Genomic DNA, 15798 nt, shown 5'->3' with positions numbered 1-15798 from the left:
ATATATATATATATATATGCGTGTCTGTTTGTCCCTCCACCATCGCTTGACAACCGATGCTGGTGTGTTTGCATCCCCGTAACTTAGCGTTTCGGCAAAAGAGACTGATAGAACAAGTACTAGGCTTACAAAGAATAAGTCCTGGGGTCGCTTCGTTCAACTAAAGGCGCTGCTCCAGCAGGGCCACAGTCTAATGAACCAAAACAAATAAAAGATAATATGGTCACAATGAATTGTCTTATGATGAATTTCTCTTCTGGCAAATTTTTCCAGACAGGGGAAGGGAGACATATTAGGGTCTCCCCTGCTGTCCCTTATTCCCACCACCACCTGTCACTTTTATTTATTTGTAAAAAGTACTTTTTGGGGTTTTTTTTTTTTTTTTGCTTCTCATTTTTCTTTTCAGTTTCAGTAAAGGAGTCGCCCCACTCCTTGATGGGTTGTCTCCTCAGTCGTCATCATCATCATCAGATGAAGAATCGTTTCCATTGGAAGTAAACCCCATTGGGGCCAGAGGAGAAAAATGAACCTCGTCCCCCCAGAATACGATGAAATACAACATGACAATCAAATGGTAAGTCAAAAATTTATTGAGAAAAAAATTGTTTGAAAAAAAAATGGATATAATTGTAAATAGACAATAAACGATGAAATTAATTGTAAAGACATAACCACCCTGCAGTGGGGCCAGGGTGGACGTCTCATCCTCATTTGTATAAATTCATTTTTCATATGTTATATGTCCCCACATACTTTGTTTGTCCCCTCTTTGTGGCCCCTTGTGGTTAATAAAAAAGCACAGTGCATTCTGTCAACACCCCAAATGTAAAATTCTTCCCTGAAGACAGAGGCTGGTGTTACCCAATGATGGAATCAAGTTACAATCATTATTTTGGACCACCAAGCCCCTCCTCCACAAACAACTGCTGGATTCTCAAAGCTCTTAGTCAACCCCTTTAATTCCTGATACCATTTATATTCTGTGTAAGTCGGACCTTTTTATCTGCATACATGTGTATATTTTTTGTATACCAACATGTCTAACTTGCTTCTCCTTACATTTACTCCTCTTCCTGCTCAAGTTGAAATCTCTTGAACACTATGAAGTGTATTCTATGTTGAGACTACCTGTCTCTAATCTATAAACTACATACATATGTATAGGTGCAGGAGTGGCTGTGTGGTACGTAGCCTGCTGACCAACCACATGGTCCTGGGTTCAGTCCCACTGCATGCCACCTTGGGCAAGTGTCTTCTACTATAGCCCTCGGCCAACCAAAGCCTGGTGAGTGGATTTGGTTGACGGACACTGAAAAAAGCCTGTGGAGTTTGTATGTGTATATATATATATATATATATATATATATATATATATATATATATATATATATATTTTATTTTAGTTGAAGAGCGTAGGCTCGAAACGTCAAAGTCTTTCTCTATTGCCGAGCGTTTATCCTGCATTTGAGAATAAAATTATTTCCTTATTTGTATCTTATATAGATTTTGAATTTCTTCCTGTAATAATAATATTGTATATGTCTTGAAATGTTTGCCTTGCCTTAATGTTTAGTGTCCGGTTTAAAAGTTATGTATCCGATGCATTGGAAATCTGCAATGAGTCCATAAATACCGTCCCGGCTATAACCCCTGGAGCCCTAGTAATCCGTTACAGTACTTATCTAGTGTACCTAATCATTTAAATCACCTGTAAACTAAACCCCCATACTTTTTGTGAATCACCATCATCGTCGTTTAACGTCCGCTTTCCATGCTAGCATGGGTTGGACGATTTGACTGAGGACTGGTGAAACCAGATGGCTACACCAGGCTCCATATCTTCGAAACGTCTAGTTAGAATAGAGGCAGCTGACGAAGGAATAATTCCAAGTGGCTTTCTGTTTTCTTATGTGTTCGTTCCGTTGTCTGTAGTTCATTGTTCTAACGTCCTGTACCCTGATATGCATCTCTATACACATGTAAATGTGAGTATGTACATATATGTGTGTATACATGCATATATATCCTTTGTATTATTATATATATATATGTAAAATACAAAAAAGGGACAAGAACGCAAAACATCCAGAGAGATGATACAAAGAAATCAAGGATGGGTCATTCGGAGTTTTCTTTCCTCAGTCGAGTTCCAGATTCTCTTTGCATCTGTGTTTGTCCTCCGCCACCACTTCACAGCCGGTGTTGGTGTGTTTATGGCCCCATCACTTAGTGGTTTGGCAGAAGAAAACTGATAGAATAAGAACTGAACTTTAAAAATAAAACACTGCCAGGTTTGACTTGAATGGTTCAACCTTTGAATGTGGTGCTCCAGCATGGCTGCAGCCAAGCATTTTGTCCAGGGTGCTAGAAATGTTGCCAGGTCACTGAACTGAGGCCAAATGGTGAAGATTACTGTAATTATAATTAACGGAAACATTTTAATTAATTTAAAGTACACAGTGATGAAACAGAAAGATTCATTTCATTAATTAATTGTATTCTTTAATTAATTATTGTTATTTCACCCCAGGTCAGTCCTGATCCAGGCAGACCTACGATTAAACATGTTCCAGTCGTGACCACCCCACCTTATATTCAGGCATAGTGTATCTAGGACTACATTATCTTAATGTATAGTATAGTAGTTAGTATTAGTGGCTATAGGTGTTGTTTAGCCCCAGGTCAGTCCTGATCCAGGCAGACCTACGATTAAACGTGTTCCAGTCGTGACCACCCCACCTTATATTCAGGCATAGTGTATCTAGAACTACATTATCTGATGTACAGCGTAGCAGTTAGTATTAGTGGCTGTAGTCGTTCTTTAGCCCCAGGTCACTCCTGATCCAGTCAGACGTTCCAGTTGTGACCATCCCATCTTTTACTCACACACAACCTATAATAATAATATTGTTACTCATTAAATTATTTAATGTTTGTTTAAATCTTAATTAAGGAAATTACTGAACATATATTTTAATTAAATCAATTAAGAGTAATTAGCCGAAAGTAAGACTGCAATTCCACGAACAGGCATCTCCGGACACTTAGAAATCTATATTTCTTTTATCTTTCACTTGTTTTAGGCACGAGCCCGTGGCCATGCTGGAGTACCACCTTGAAGAATTCTACAACCAAATGAATCAACCTCAGGAATTTTTTCTTTTAATCTTACATCATTTGACAGAAACCATTATGGGGTCAGTTGGCCCCATAATAGGTCTGTGCGGTCATCTGACAGGGACAGTTTCTTTAATTAATTTATACGAATTGTATGCATGTTTGTAATGGTTAGATGGGGGTGGGGAGCGCTAGGAATGTGGCTTGTGGGGGTAGAACGCCTAAAATGTTGGACTAGTTGGTTACATGGACTCCAGTGGTCAACTGGCACCTATTTTATCGACCCCCGAAAGAACGAGAGGCCTCTGGAAATTGAACTCGAAACATAAAGACAAACGAACGGCTGCCAAACATTTCGCCCACACGTGCTAACGACTCAGCCAGCTCCCTTTGCTTGTTTCACTCATTTGACTGCGGCCATGCTGGAGCACCGCCTTTATAGTCGAGTAAACCGACCCCAGGACTTATTCTTTGTAAGCCTAATACTTATTCTCTTTTGCCGAAACCACTAAGTTACGGGGACGTAACCACACCAGCATCGATTGTCAAGCGATGGTGGGGGGACAAACACAGACACACAAACACACCTACATATTTTGAGGGAAGGGACTAGTCGATTATGTTGACCCCCTAGCGTTTTAATTACCCTAACCCTTATAGGTTGAAAGGAACAGTCGACATCGGCGGAATTTGAACTCAGAACGTAAAGACGGACTGAACACCGTTAAGCACTTTCTCCGGCGTGCTAACGATTCTGCCTTTAAAAATAATAATAATGTTCGTAATCCTTTCAATTATACGCATGGGCGGGGGTAGTTAATTACATTGACCCCTCAATGTTCGTCTGTTAATTAATAATCGGTCCCAGAAGGATCTTAGAAGCTAAAACACATTCGTCCAGCGAAATAAAGATTCTGATCGCAGAGAAACAAAGGGAAGTAACTCGGAGAAGCCAGAGTAAAATAGAGACGTTACAGATAGATGGCGCTGGTGTTTGTAATGGCGGTAGGAACTCGTTAAAATTACTCTTTTCCTTGTTTCAGTCCTTTTGACTGCGTCCAAGCTGGAGCACCGCCTTTATAGTCGGTCAAATCGACCGCAGGACTTACTCTTTGTAAGCCTGGTACTTATTCTATCGGTCTCTTTTGCCGAAAGCGCTAATTTACGTCGACGTAAACACACCAGCATCGGTTGTCAAGCGATGTTGGGAGGTGGGGACAAACAGACACACAAACATATACACACACATACATATATACAACGGGCTTCTTTCAGTTTCCGCCTACCAAATCCACTCCTTACGGTCTTTATTTCTTTCTCTGTCTTATTTCTTTGACCGGTTTCAGTCAGTATTTGTATCCGCCATCACTTGTTTACAACCCCAGGACCAGACATTTTATTTTATTTTCGATAATTTATTAAGTTTGATTCGTTCGACGAAAACCGTTCACAGGGAACACGTCTGTGGAATACACAGCCACTTAAACATTAATTTCACCGTGCCCCAGTCCACTTACCTGGCAAAAATCACTTACACCTGTAATTCAAAGGGACCGGCCTTGTCACATTGTATTTCTTTGTAAATTACGTGAAGAAGACGTGTCTGCGGAGTACTGAGCCACTTGCATGCTAATTTTCTGTTGATTGAATTGTAATCGATATGTCACTTTCGCTTCATACTGTTTTATTGACCTTGAAAAATAAAGCTGACAAATATATACACACAAGCACATACATTACTAGATTCATAATATATACACATACATACATTACTCGATTCATAATATATATACACACACACATTACTCGATTCATAATATATACACACAAGTACATACATTACTCGATTCATAATATATACACATACATACATTACTCCATTCATAATACACACACACCTTACTAGATTCATAATATACATACACTACGAGATTTATAATATATACACACAAGCATATACATTACTCGATTCATAATATTTACACACACACACACACACATTACTAGATTCATAATATATACACACAAGCACATACATTACTCAATTCATAATATATACACATACATTACTAGGTTCATAATATACATACATTACTCGATTCATAATATATACACACACACATTACTTGATTCATAATATATACACACATTATTCGATTCATAATATATACACATACATTACTAGATTCATAATATATACACACAAGCACATACATTACTAGATTCATAATATATACATACATAACTCGATTCATAATATATGCACACACGTTACTCGATTCATAATATGTACACACACCTTACTAGATTCATAATATATACACATACATTACTAGACATTGTAGACACTAAATTATCATACTTAAATGTTGTAGAAACTTGAAAAATAAAGCTGACAAAGCCAGGATTCGAAATCACAACGTAGATATAGTTTTATTTTATTTATCTCTTGACCACCAAACAGAATGGAAATTGCAGAGAGTTACCTCCCTTGAAACCAACGCGACAAGATCCAATTGTTCCCTAAGCGAAGCATTTCCAAAATGTAACATTTATTTAATTATCGTAATTAAAAATATTATTTAATTAGCTGGAAATAAAAATAAAAATAATAAAAAATGTGTAGGAAACCCGGTGTCTTTCCGATAACCAGAAAATCGAAAAATACGGGAGGAGTATGTTTAAAAAACAAAAAAAACGACGCCATTATAAGGCCCCCCCCTTAAAAATTTTTCCGGGTTTTGACACTTTAGCGACATCAAATCTCGAAAATCTTCTGGAGGAAATCTGGGGAATCGATGTCGCTAAAGTGTCAAAACTTAGAAAATTTTGACACTTTAGCGACATCGATTCCCCAGATTTTCTCCAGAAGATTTTCGAGATTTGATGTCGCTAAAGTGTCAAAACCCGGAAAAATTTTTAAGGGGGGGGCCTTATAATGGCGTCGTTTTTTTTGTTTTTAGCTACTCCTCACCTATTGGTTATACTATAAACATTATCGATTTGACATTATTACCTTCCGCGCGTCCCCCGATGGGATTTTCTGGATTAAGACTTGTTTTCTTCTTCCTGTTGCAGTCGATTCTTCTTCTTTGCATAATTTTTGTGGTTTTTATTTTATTTATTCAACAAAAAACATCTTTAAATGATTTTTTTTATTCGAGAAAAACATATTTTCGATGATAAAAAAGACTATGTAGACATTCTTTTATTTGTTTTCAGTCAATTGACTGCAGCCATGCTCAGTCAAACCAATTCGACCCCAGGACATACACTTTGTAAGTCTAGTACCGTCTCTTTTTGCTAAACATACCAACATTGTCTCTCCACCATCGCTTGGCAACCAAACATACACATAGATACGACAGGCTTCCTCCAGGTCTTGATTGGCCTGAGGCTATAAGTAGAAGACACTTTCCCATCGCTTGACAACCAATGTTGGTGTGTTTACGTCCCCCATAACTTAGCAGTTTAACAAGAGACCAATAGAATAATAAGTACTAGGCTTCAGAAGTCCCAGGGTTGATTTGCTCCAACATGGCCACAGTCAAAATAATTCACTACAGCTAGAATCCTTTTGTCCAAAGACGAAAGGGATCAGGACCACACAGCAGGTGGACCCACCAGTCAAATAAAAAAGACAAACACTGTAAGTGGGAGGGTCAATACTTTTTTTTTTTTCCCCTCTCAAAATAGAGTTGAAATTGAAATGATGAAGGAAGAGGTATGTATACATGATAGAAGGGGGGAGTGATTGGGAGGAAGAAGAAAAAGGACCCTTGACCACTAGTTGCTTCTGCTGTCACCTTCCATCAACCACTTACTAAGGTGCACTTAGACATCCACTAACCCAAACTGCTGTTACTACCACCACAACCAGTTACTATGGTAATGATCCAAGTTGTTAATGGTTACAACAGCTTCTGCTGTGCTTCACACTACTCCCACCACAACTACTAACCTCTCCCTCGATAGATATAGTGACCAATCAACCCTTCCGTTCTAATTGCTTTGAATAAAGAATGAAAAAAAAAACAATAGATTAAAATGCTAGATATTCCCCTCTAAGACGAGATGGCCATGGTTGGAACACTGCCCCAGAGTTAAAACTACCACTGACTTTTATTACAGAAGTTACATCCATAACGAGAGAAGAAGTAATTAAGTATGAAGGTTCATTTGAAGAGAACGAACCCAACAAAGGTAAATTAAATGAGAAAGAAGGTTTAGAAATTAAAATAAATTGCAATAGTGGGGGGACAACCTTGGATAGGTTTCAGTGTTATTGACCTCCTCAAGCAACCAGACAATAACTAAGATCACACAAGATTTATACATATACATTTAGATATACACACAAAACGGGGTCTCTTCCTGCCAAGGGTTCCAGATGAGACTACTTCACGGCAGGTGAGAGCAGCAGTGATCAGACTCTCTCATTGACCAAATGCCACCTATCAGAGGAGGTTCCAAATAATAGTGTAGCACAGGCAACGGTGGTGCCCCAGCATGACCACAGCTTTAAATATGTTTAAAGACTAGAGATATACATGTGCAATGAAGTATGTGTGCACAGAATTTATGTATCTCGCACCATGCACACAATGTAATTCCGTGTGCACTCAAATCTCTCTATCTGTATGCAGCAGCATGTATGTACATGTGTGTGTATACAGATGCATCTTACCATCTGGCAAAAACAAGCTGTAATTCACGGAGGTCAAATAAGAGCAAAACATATCTGGAGTTGTCTACCCCGTTCGATACTTCAATAGCAAAAAAAAATATTATTTTTTGTGGTGGTGGTCATATTTCTGGGTACAGGGTGGGCCAAAAGTCACACACGAAAATATAACATCTTATACTACTATTAATCATCATTATTATTTTGTGTAACATTGAAACACTGTTGGTCGATTATTGTTTTATTTGTTTCAGTCACATGACTGCAGCCATGCTGGAGCACTGCCTCTCAGTCGAACAAATTGACTCTAGGAATTATTTTTTCTAAGCCTAGTACTTATTCTATCTCTTTTGCCAAACTGCTAAGTTACGGGGGACGTAAACACACCATCGGCTATCAAACAATGGTGGCAGGGACAGACAGACACACTCACATGTACATACACACATATATATATATATATATATATATACACACGACGGGCTTCTTTCAGTTTCTGTCAACCAAATCCACTTGCAAGGCTTTGGTTGGCCCGAGGCTTAGTGGACACTTATTTAAAGTGCCACACAGTGGGACTGAACCAGGAACCATGTGGTTGGAAAGCAAGCTTCTTTACCACACAGCCTGCGCCTGATTAGTGCAAAGAGTCCATGCAACATGCAGTGTGCAGGACAAATACCAATGGTTGCCCCCTCCCCTACCTGTGCAAAGATCTCTGCAGGAAATTCTGTTCCTTGTACAACAAACAATAACAAAATCTGCAAATGGTGAATGTTTCGAACCCTTGTAATCAGGATGTTGACATTTCCTAATTAGTTTTGTGTTGTAATTAACCATAAAGTGCTGTTTTTGAAATATGGGGGAGAGGGGGGTCTCAGTGTGTGACTTTGGGCCCATCCTGTATTTTGACAGATTCAAAGCTAGCAAGGGAAACAGACTTACCTACCCATAAAGCACCTTTTGTCTGACGCTCTGCCGATTCAGAGACATGACAGTAGTAGTAGTAGTAGCAGTACTTGTGGGTGGTGGTCGTCGTCGTCAAAGTAGTTGTAGCAACAGAATTTAGAAAGATATTAGAAATAAGGAGGGAGGGAGGGATGAGGTGACAATCATGAGTTTCCTGCCCTGAAATTATCAGATTTAAAAATGCGGCTGAAATATTGTTAATAGTAAAGCTGTGGTGGTGAAAAAACAAACGAAAAAAAAAAAACAGTAACCATGACGACATTACAGACTCCCCCAACACATACATACTGAAGAGGCAGAGAGAGAGAGAAACGGGGGCAGTTATGATGGCTAAGGAACTAAATGAAGGGACAACAGACCTACCAGACTATCTAATGGGAAAACATTGAGCACACACAAACTCCCTCACTTTGGTGGGGAGAATAAGGAGAGTTTAGCTTAACCTGGGGCCCAATGAGTTTGATAAGAGTAACAAGAAATCATTATTATTATTATTTTATTTCACTCCATTTTAGAAAAACTGAAACACGTCTTTGACAATTCCGGAGCACATTGGACTTGTTTTTCAGTCTGGTTGCGATGGTGCAACAAAACAGAACAGAACAGTTGTGGACATCTCCAACCAAAAGCATCGTGAGAAAAAGCAACATCGCATACAACGGCCGGTCAATTTGTTCGAGAAGTTCATGCAATACGGTGTGCCCAACACATAGCAAAGTGGACCCCTCACCACTGAGATGTCTCTGTCAGAAAGAGGCTTTAAAAAGAAAAAAAGTCCAAAGAAATTTGTGCACACATTGTCACAGGGAGTTGATATTCCTCATGCAACGAAGAATAAAAGCTACAGACATTTGCTAATTTGTTTTGCTTTCTAATTAAATATAAATGGGTTGTTTTTGAAATGTGCAATAGAGATATTAGAGTCTTAATCTTGGCACATGACCTTTGGCCCCCCCCCTCAACTTGTATATATTTTTACAGAAAGACGCATGCACACACACATTTTTAAAGATGTCCCGCTCCCCAGCCCCATTATTCCAATACAACTTTGCTAAAACCTTACTGTATGGTGCGGTCAGCTACCATTTATGAAGGAAAAATATTATTACACCAAGCTGATAGTGAGAGAAAAGGACAACACCAGCACTGCCGCCACCACAGCAGAAAAGAAATTTGGCAGATGACGTCTATGTGCACGAGCGTGTCTATAAATGGTTAAGGAGAAGCAGCAAGGGGTCAGAGGTTGTGGTATGATGGGGAGGAAGAGGAGGAATAAGGAAGAAATGAAAACAGGAGGCAAGAATGTTGGAAGGGAGATTAATAAGAATAATAATTATTGTAATTTCAATAACATCATCAGTACAAATATAAGCAGGCAGCTAACTCTTCTTCTCTCAGTCTGTGTATATATGCATGCGTATATGGACATGTTGTACACGCACATACACATTTATGTAATGTATAATGTTATATATACCAACATCTATGTGGAAAAGCTGCAAAGAAAAAAAAAGAAAAAAAGATTAGACAATAAAACCACAAATCCCGAAAAAGACAAAATAACAATACAAAATAGATAAATTCTATCCTCATTTACCATCCATTTTGTCTGCTGGCATCGGCTGGACATCTTGGGAGCAACTGGGCAAGGCCAGGAGCCACACCATATAAATAAATAAATATATATATATATATATAAATAAATAAATAAATAAAAATATAGATAAATAAAAAATATATATATATAAATTAATAAATACATAAATAAATAAATGAATAAATATATAAGTAAATAAATAAATAGTGTTCAGGATGCTTTTTACATTACCACCATGGAACCGGGCAAGGCCAGGAGCCACATTATTCTGGATACAAGGAAATGATCCAGAATTACAAACTGATCATCCACTAATATGTGCAACTCTATATTAAAACTTTCTTGTGTACCCAACCCAGTATTAGCCAATATACATCATTCCCAGTGGTGCATTTATTTCGAGATGCTCTGTGTTGAATAACTCAGTTATCATTCAGCCAGTTTTAGGAACAGAACGTGACTAAGGTATGGTGGGAGATTTTAATTGAGAACTTCTAAAAACAACACAACATTTGTAGTTGGAGCCAGAGCCAGTTTCAGCCGGGCTGGTAACGAAAATTCAATCTTATAATAATTCTGCTTCTTCCTCCGTTACTCAGTCCATTCGTGAGGCTGTCATGTGATTGGCTGAAGTCGGGGAGGCTGCGAGTGAAACGTGGAATTCTTTTTAACTCAGTCTTATTCCTTAGTTATTTCGTCTGACTGTAATGCCTTCTTCATGTGATTGGTTGAAGGGAAAAGTGAAGAACAAGAGAGAAAAAGAGGGGAAGCGTGAGAGAGAAGTTTATAAAATTGTGAATAAAGCATCATCATTTAATTCTGCTTCCCATGGACGGTTTGACTGAGGACTGGCAAGCTAAGAGGCTGCACCACGCTCAAATTGATTTGGCAAGGTTTCTACAGCTGGATGCCCTTCCAAATGCCAACCGCTTTACAGCAGGTGTGTGAAATGGGCTAAAAAGCATCATACAACGTGGAAGACAATTGGAGATTTCTGCGGGACAACCTGTTGAAAGCCACCGACCAGATTTGTGGGTGGTGTAAGGTCCCCTCCCGACCCAGAGTAACGTGGTGGTGGAACAAGGAGGTAGACAGGGCTATTAGACAAAAGAAACAGGCTTGGAAGGACTGGAAGAACGGTGGTAGCAGGGAATTGTACCAATGTGCCAGAAGGGAGGCTAGGCGACAGGTTTATTTAGCCAGAGGGGAAGCAGATAAGGAAAGATTTGCCAATGTTCTGCGCCGTGAGGACCAAAGACTCGAGGTATTTCGTGTTGCAAGACAGTGTAGGAGAGAGAATAGTGATGTTGTAGGAGAGAAATGTGTTCGCATGGATGATGGTACGCTTGCACTAAATGAGGCTGCAAAGAAAGAGGTCTGGAGATGCCACTACGATAGATTGCTTAATAAAGAGAATGAATGGGAGAAAGAGAGCCTGCCGTATGTCGACCCAATAGAGGGACCAGCTATCCGAGTTGATAGTACCAGGGTAGATAAAGCAATTAAGAGTATGAAGACCGGGAAAGCCCCCGGCCCATCAGGAATCACTGCAGAGATGCTCAAAATATCTGGCAGTGTTGGCTATAGCCTAGTCACCCGTATTACGAACCAGGTGATACACGAAGGAGTCATACCCAATGACTGGTGTAGCAGCATCATAATCAACTGCTACAAAGGTAAAGGGGATGCTTTAGATACAAATAATTACAGAGGCATCAAGCTGTTAGATCAGGTTATGAAAGTTACAGAGAGGGTCATAGCCCAACTAATTAGGGAGCGAATCAATTAAATGAGATGCAGTTTGGGTTCGTGCCAGGTAAAAGCACTACTGATGCCTTATTTCTAGTGAGACAGTTGCAGGAGAAATACCTAGCTAAGGATAAACCTCTGTACCTGGCTTTCGTTGACATGGAGAAAGCCTTTGACAGGGTCCCCCGATCCCTTATCTGGTGGTCAATGAGGAAACTTGGGATAGAAGAATGGTTAGTGAGAGCTGTGCGAGCCATGTACAGAGATGCTGCCAGTAAGGTGAGGGTTGGAAATGAGTACAGCAATGAATTCCGGGTAGAGGTAGGGGTCCACCAAGGTTCCGTCCTCAGCCCCCTATTATTTACCATAGTCCTCCAGGCAATCACAGAGGAGTTCAAGACAGGTTGCCCCTGGGAGCTCCTCTATGCTGATGACCTTGCCCTAATTGCGGAGTCACTATCAGAACTAGAGGAGAAGTTTCAGGTGTGGAAGCAAGGTCTAGAATTGAAGGGCCTAATAAGTAGGAAGGTAGATGAAACACAAACCCCTTCAGGTAGATGGCCCTGCTCAGTATGTAGAAAAGGAGTAGGTAGTAACTCTATAAGATGTACCCGGTGCAAGCTATGGACACATAAGAGGTGCAGCAACATCAAAGGCAGGTTAACTAGCAAGTTAGTTTTTGTTTGTGGCAGATGTTCAGGTGCAATAAAGACTGCAAACAAACAGGAAACAACTTCTATCTCATTCCAGGGTGAAAAACTAGAGGTAGTCGATAGCTTCCGCTATCTGGGCGACCAAGTTAGTAGTGGGGGTGGGTGCGCTGAAAGTGTAGCTGCTAGAATAAGAATAGCCTGGGCAAAGTTTAGAGAGCTCTTACCCCTGCTGGCGACAAAGGGACTCTCACTCAGAGTAAAAGGCAGACTGTATGACGCATGCATACGAACAACCATGCTACATGGCAGTGAAACATGGGCTGTAACTGCTGAGGACATACGTAAGCTCGCAAGGAATGAAGCCAGTATGCTCCGTTGGATGTGTAATGTCAATGTGAATACCCGTCAGAGTGTAAGTATCTTGAGAGAAAAGCTGAACATTAGAAGCATCAGTTGTGGCGTGCAAGAGAGACGATTGCGCTGGTATGGACATGTGGTGAGAATGGAGGAGGATAGCTGCGTGAAAAAGTGCCACACCCTAACAGTTCAGGGAACCCGTGGAAGAGGTAGGCCCAGGAAGACCTGGGCTGAGGTGGTGAGGCAAGACCTTCGTACATTGGGCCTCACCGAGGCGATGACTACGGCCCGAGACCTTTGGAAATGTGCTGTGCGTGAGAAGACCCGGCAAGCCAAGTAAGATCGTTGCCAGTGCCCCTGGACTGGTTCTTGTGCGGGTGGCACATGAGATGCACCATTTTGAGCGTGGCCGTTGCCAGTACCGCCTGACTGGCTCCTGTAGGATTTTCGAGCGAGATCGTTGCCAGTGCCCCTGGACTGGCTTGTGCGGGTGGCACATAAAAGACACCATTTCGAGCGTGGCCGTTTTCGTGCGGGTGACACGTAAAAGCACCCACTACACTCTCTGAGTGGTTGGCGTTAGGAAGGGCATCCAGCTGTAGAAACTCTGCCAAATCAGGCTGGAGCCTGGTGTTGCCATCCGGTTTCACCAGTCCTCAGTCAAATCGTCCAACCCATGCTAGCATGGAAAGCAGACGTTAAACGATTATGATGATGATGATGATGATATATCTATATATATATATATATATATATATATATATATATATACATACATACATGTGTGAGCATGTATTGTACACGCCAGTAATCTAAAAATGTATTCCAACAGACAAGGTAACTCTCATGGAAGTAGGCAACCGAAATATAATGCTTTCAAAAACTAAACCTTTTCCAGGTGTCTTTGGACAAACTTAATCTTCTTGAGACGAAGAGACTCTTAAGGAACTGAGAGAGATGAACACGAATTTGAGACTTTTGATTAGCAACACTGATGAACTCACTCGCTCCACACAAGAGTAAAAGAAGAGAAAGAACAATCCCTGCAACAGCTCAATCAACATTTGTCCAAATTATGCACCACTCTTCATTCTTTACCACATAATAATTGCTTAAATGAAAATCCACCTAAAGATGATACACAAGATAGAAGCCCATCCCCCTCCACTATCAATTAAAAACCGCATTATACACATATAGAATGAAAAACTTAAAGCCAGAAACTTTTCTTTCTGGAACATGATCAAAAACAACCACAAGGCAGAAATTTATGAACACTGGTTAAATTCTGCCTCATAAACTCCAAATTAAACGTATTCCAAACGAATAGGACCAACAAAGACAATTATGGGAGAAACTAACAGTTGGGAAACATGAAGACAGAAATAGAACTGCTTAAGCTTAGAGCGCTGAGCAATGAAGAAAAATTGAAGAACATAGATGAGGAAATCTACAACGAATTAAAGAAACATTGAGATGGTCAACGCTTGGAAAGTGTCTTTAAACTGCGGCAAACAACTTGTGAAGCTGAAGAAACAAACTCGCTACAAGGCTGGCAAAGACAAAGCAATTTGTTTATTAACTACGAAACACAGTTCATCGTAGAATAGGCATCGGATAAGCCCTTGCTGAAGGAAAATAAACCAAAAACATACACAGAAATGAACCCAAGCTTATCGAAAACAAACCAGGGACGGTCTAGGGGATACAATTGCACCTCTCTTACATCCCCAAATAACTTAGAAACAACAATCAGGAATTCAGCCGACAACAGAGAATCTGGACGGAATCTTCTTGTCATCCTACAAAGAAATCAAAGGTTCCATGGAAACGTCGAGACGAAGCAAAACTTTTGCGAACCAATCCCCCCCCCCCCATCATCTCACAATAAATGGAAGAATTTACCTTCGAGACTTGGTTACTTCGATCAGAGAGGGTGGGTCGATTCTGGATTGTCGAATGCTTTTCATAGACTTCGTTTAAATATATCTTGCTAGACATCAATCCGTCCCTTGTCACACTCAATCAGTAAAGCTAGCTGCGTGTCTTTAGCCGCAGGTATACGTACGAAATGTATGGGCTTTTTTTTCTCATGTTCCTTTCTTTCTTTTACTTGTTTCATTCATTAGACTGCGGCCATGCTGGAGCAGCGCCTTAAAGTTTTTTTTATATAATATATACTAGCCTCCCTCTTTCACACGATGCTACACACAGCATATATGTTTGTATATATATATATATACACCAGCTGCCTTAACTCGTACAAGTCAGTGGATCAGTGGGTATAAGCAGGTGTGTGAAATGGGCTAAAAAGCTTGGTTCATCTGTCACATGGGTCCTCTCGCAACATTTATACTGTCCACTTAGGATACACCGACCTAACCTCTGGCCAGAACCTAACGCCAATTTCCCTGAACTCTTGCGGGGTCACCATGTCTGTCCCAAGCGAAAGCCCGAAAGCAAAAGTCATACGCACTAGTTGTCCTTCTGCTCACATGTCTGTCTTACTTGCAAGGCCCCTTGACCGTTCATACGTCATCACTTACCTTATACTTCCAGCCTATCCCACCATCTTTGTCATATATTATGTGTAGTAAGAGGCTTGCTTCCCAACCACATGGTTCTGGGTTCAGTCTCACTGCGTGCCACCTTGAGCAAGCGTCTTCTGCTATAGT

General features: G+C 40.3%; 3 long non-coding RNA genes across 10 annotated transcripts; 1 reads left to right on the top strand and 2 right to left on the bottom strand.

Annotated features, from left to right (window-relative positions):
• The first annotated feature begins 434 nt into the window (after positions 1–434).
• Positions 435–9625, top strand: LOC149129011 (uncharacterized). 8 transcript variants are annotated; one of them, XR_016240584.1, is made up of 5 exons: positions 435–574; positions 3084–4231; positions 5582–5662; positions 7249–7320; positions 9283–9625. It is a non-coding gene; the product is annotated as an uncharacterized LOC149129011 (long non-coding RNA). The 8 variants fall into 8 exon arrangements; XR_016240580.1 differs by lacking the exon at positions 7249–7320 and adding an exon at positions 6340–6395; XR_016240585.1 differs by lacking the exon at positions 5582–5662 and adding an exon at positions 5493–5538.
• LOC149129012 (uncharacterized) lies at positions 573–4835 on the bottom strand. Its single transcript, XR_016240589.1, has 2 exons — positions 4635–4835; positions 573–2412 (listed from the first exon to the last, which is right to left on the bottom strand). It is a non-coding gene; the product is annotated as an uncharacterized LOC149129012 (long non-coding RNA).
• On the bottom strand, positions 6258–15237 carry LOC149129010 (uncharacterized). Its single transcript, XR_016240588.1, has 2 exons — positions 15029–15237; positions 6258–10263 (listed from the first exon to the last, which is right to left on the bottom strand). It is a non-coding gene; the product is annotated as an uncharacterized LOC149129010 (long non-coding RNA).
• Between the last annotated feature and the right edge of the window lie 561 nt (positions 15238–15798).

This window comes from Octopus bimaculoides, unplaced genomic scaffold (assembly GCF_046866305.1).
Source record: "Octopus bimaculoides isolate indiv1 unplaced genomic scaffold, ASM4686630v1 contig209, whole genome shotgun sequence".
NCBI lineage: Eukaryota > Metazoa > Mollusca > Cephalopoda > Octopoda > Octopodidae > Octopus > Octopus bimaculoides.
This window is presented reverse-complemented; position numbering and strand designations above follow the sequence as displayed.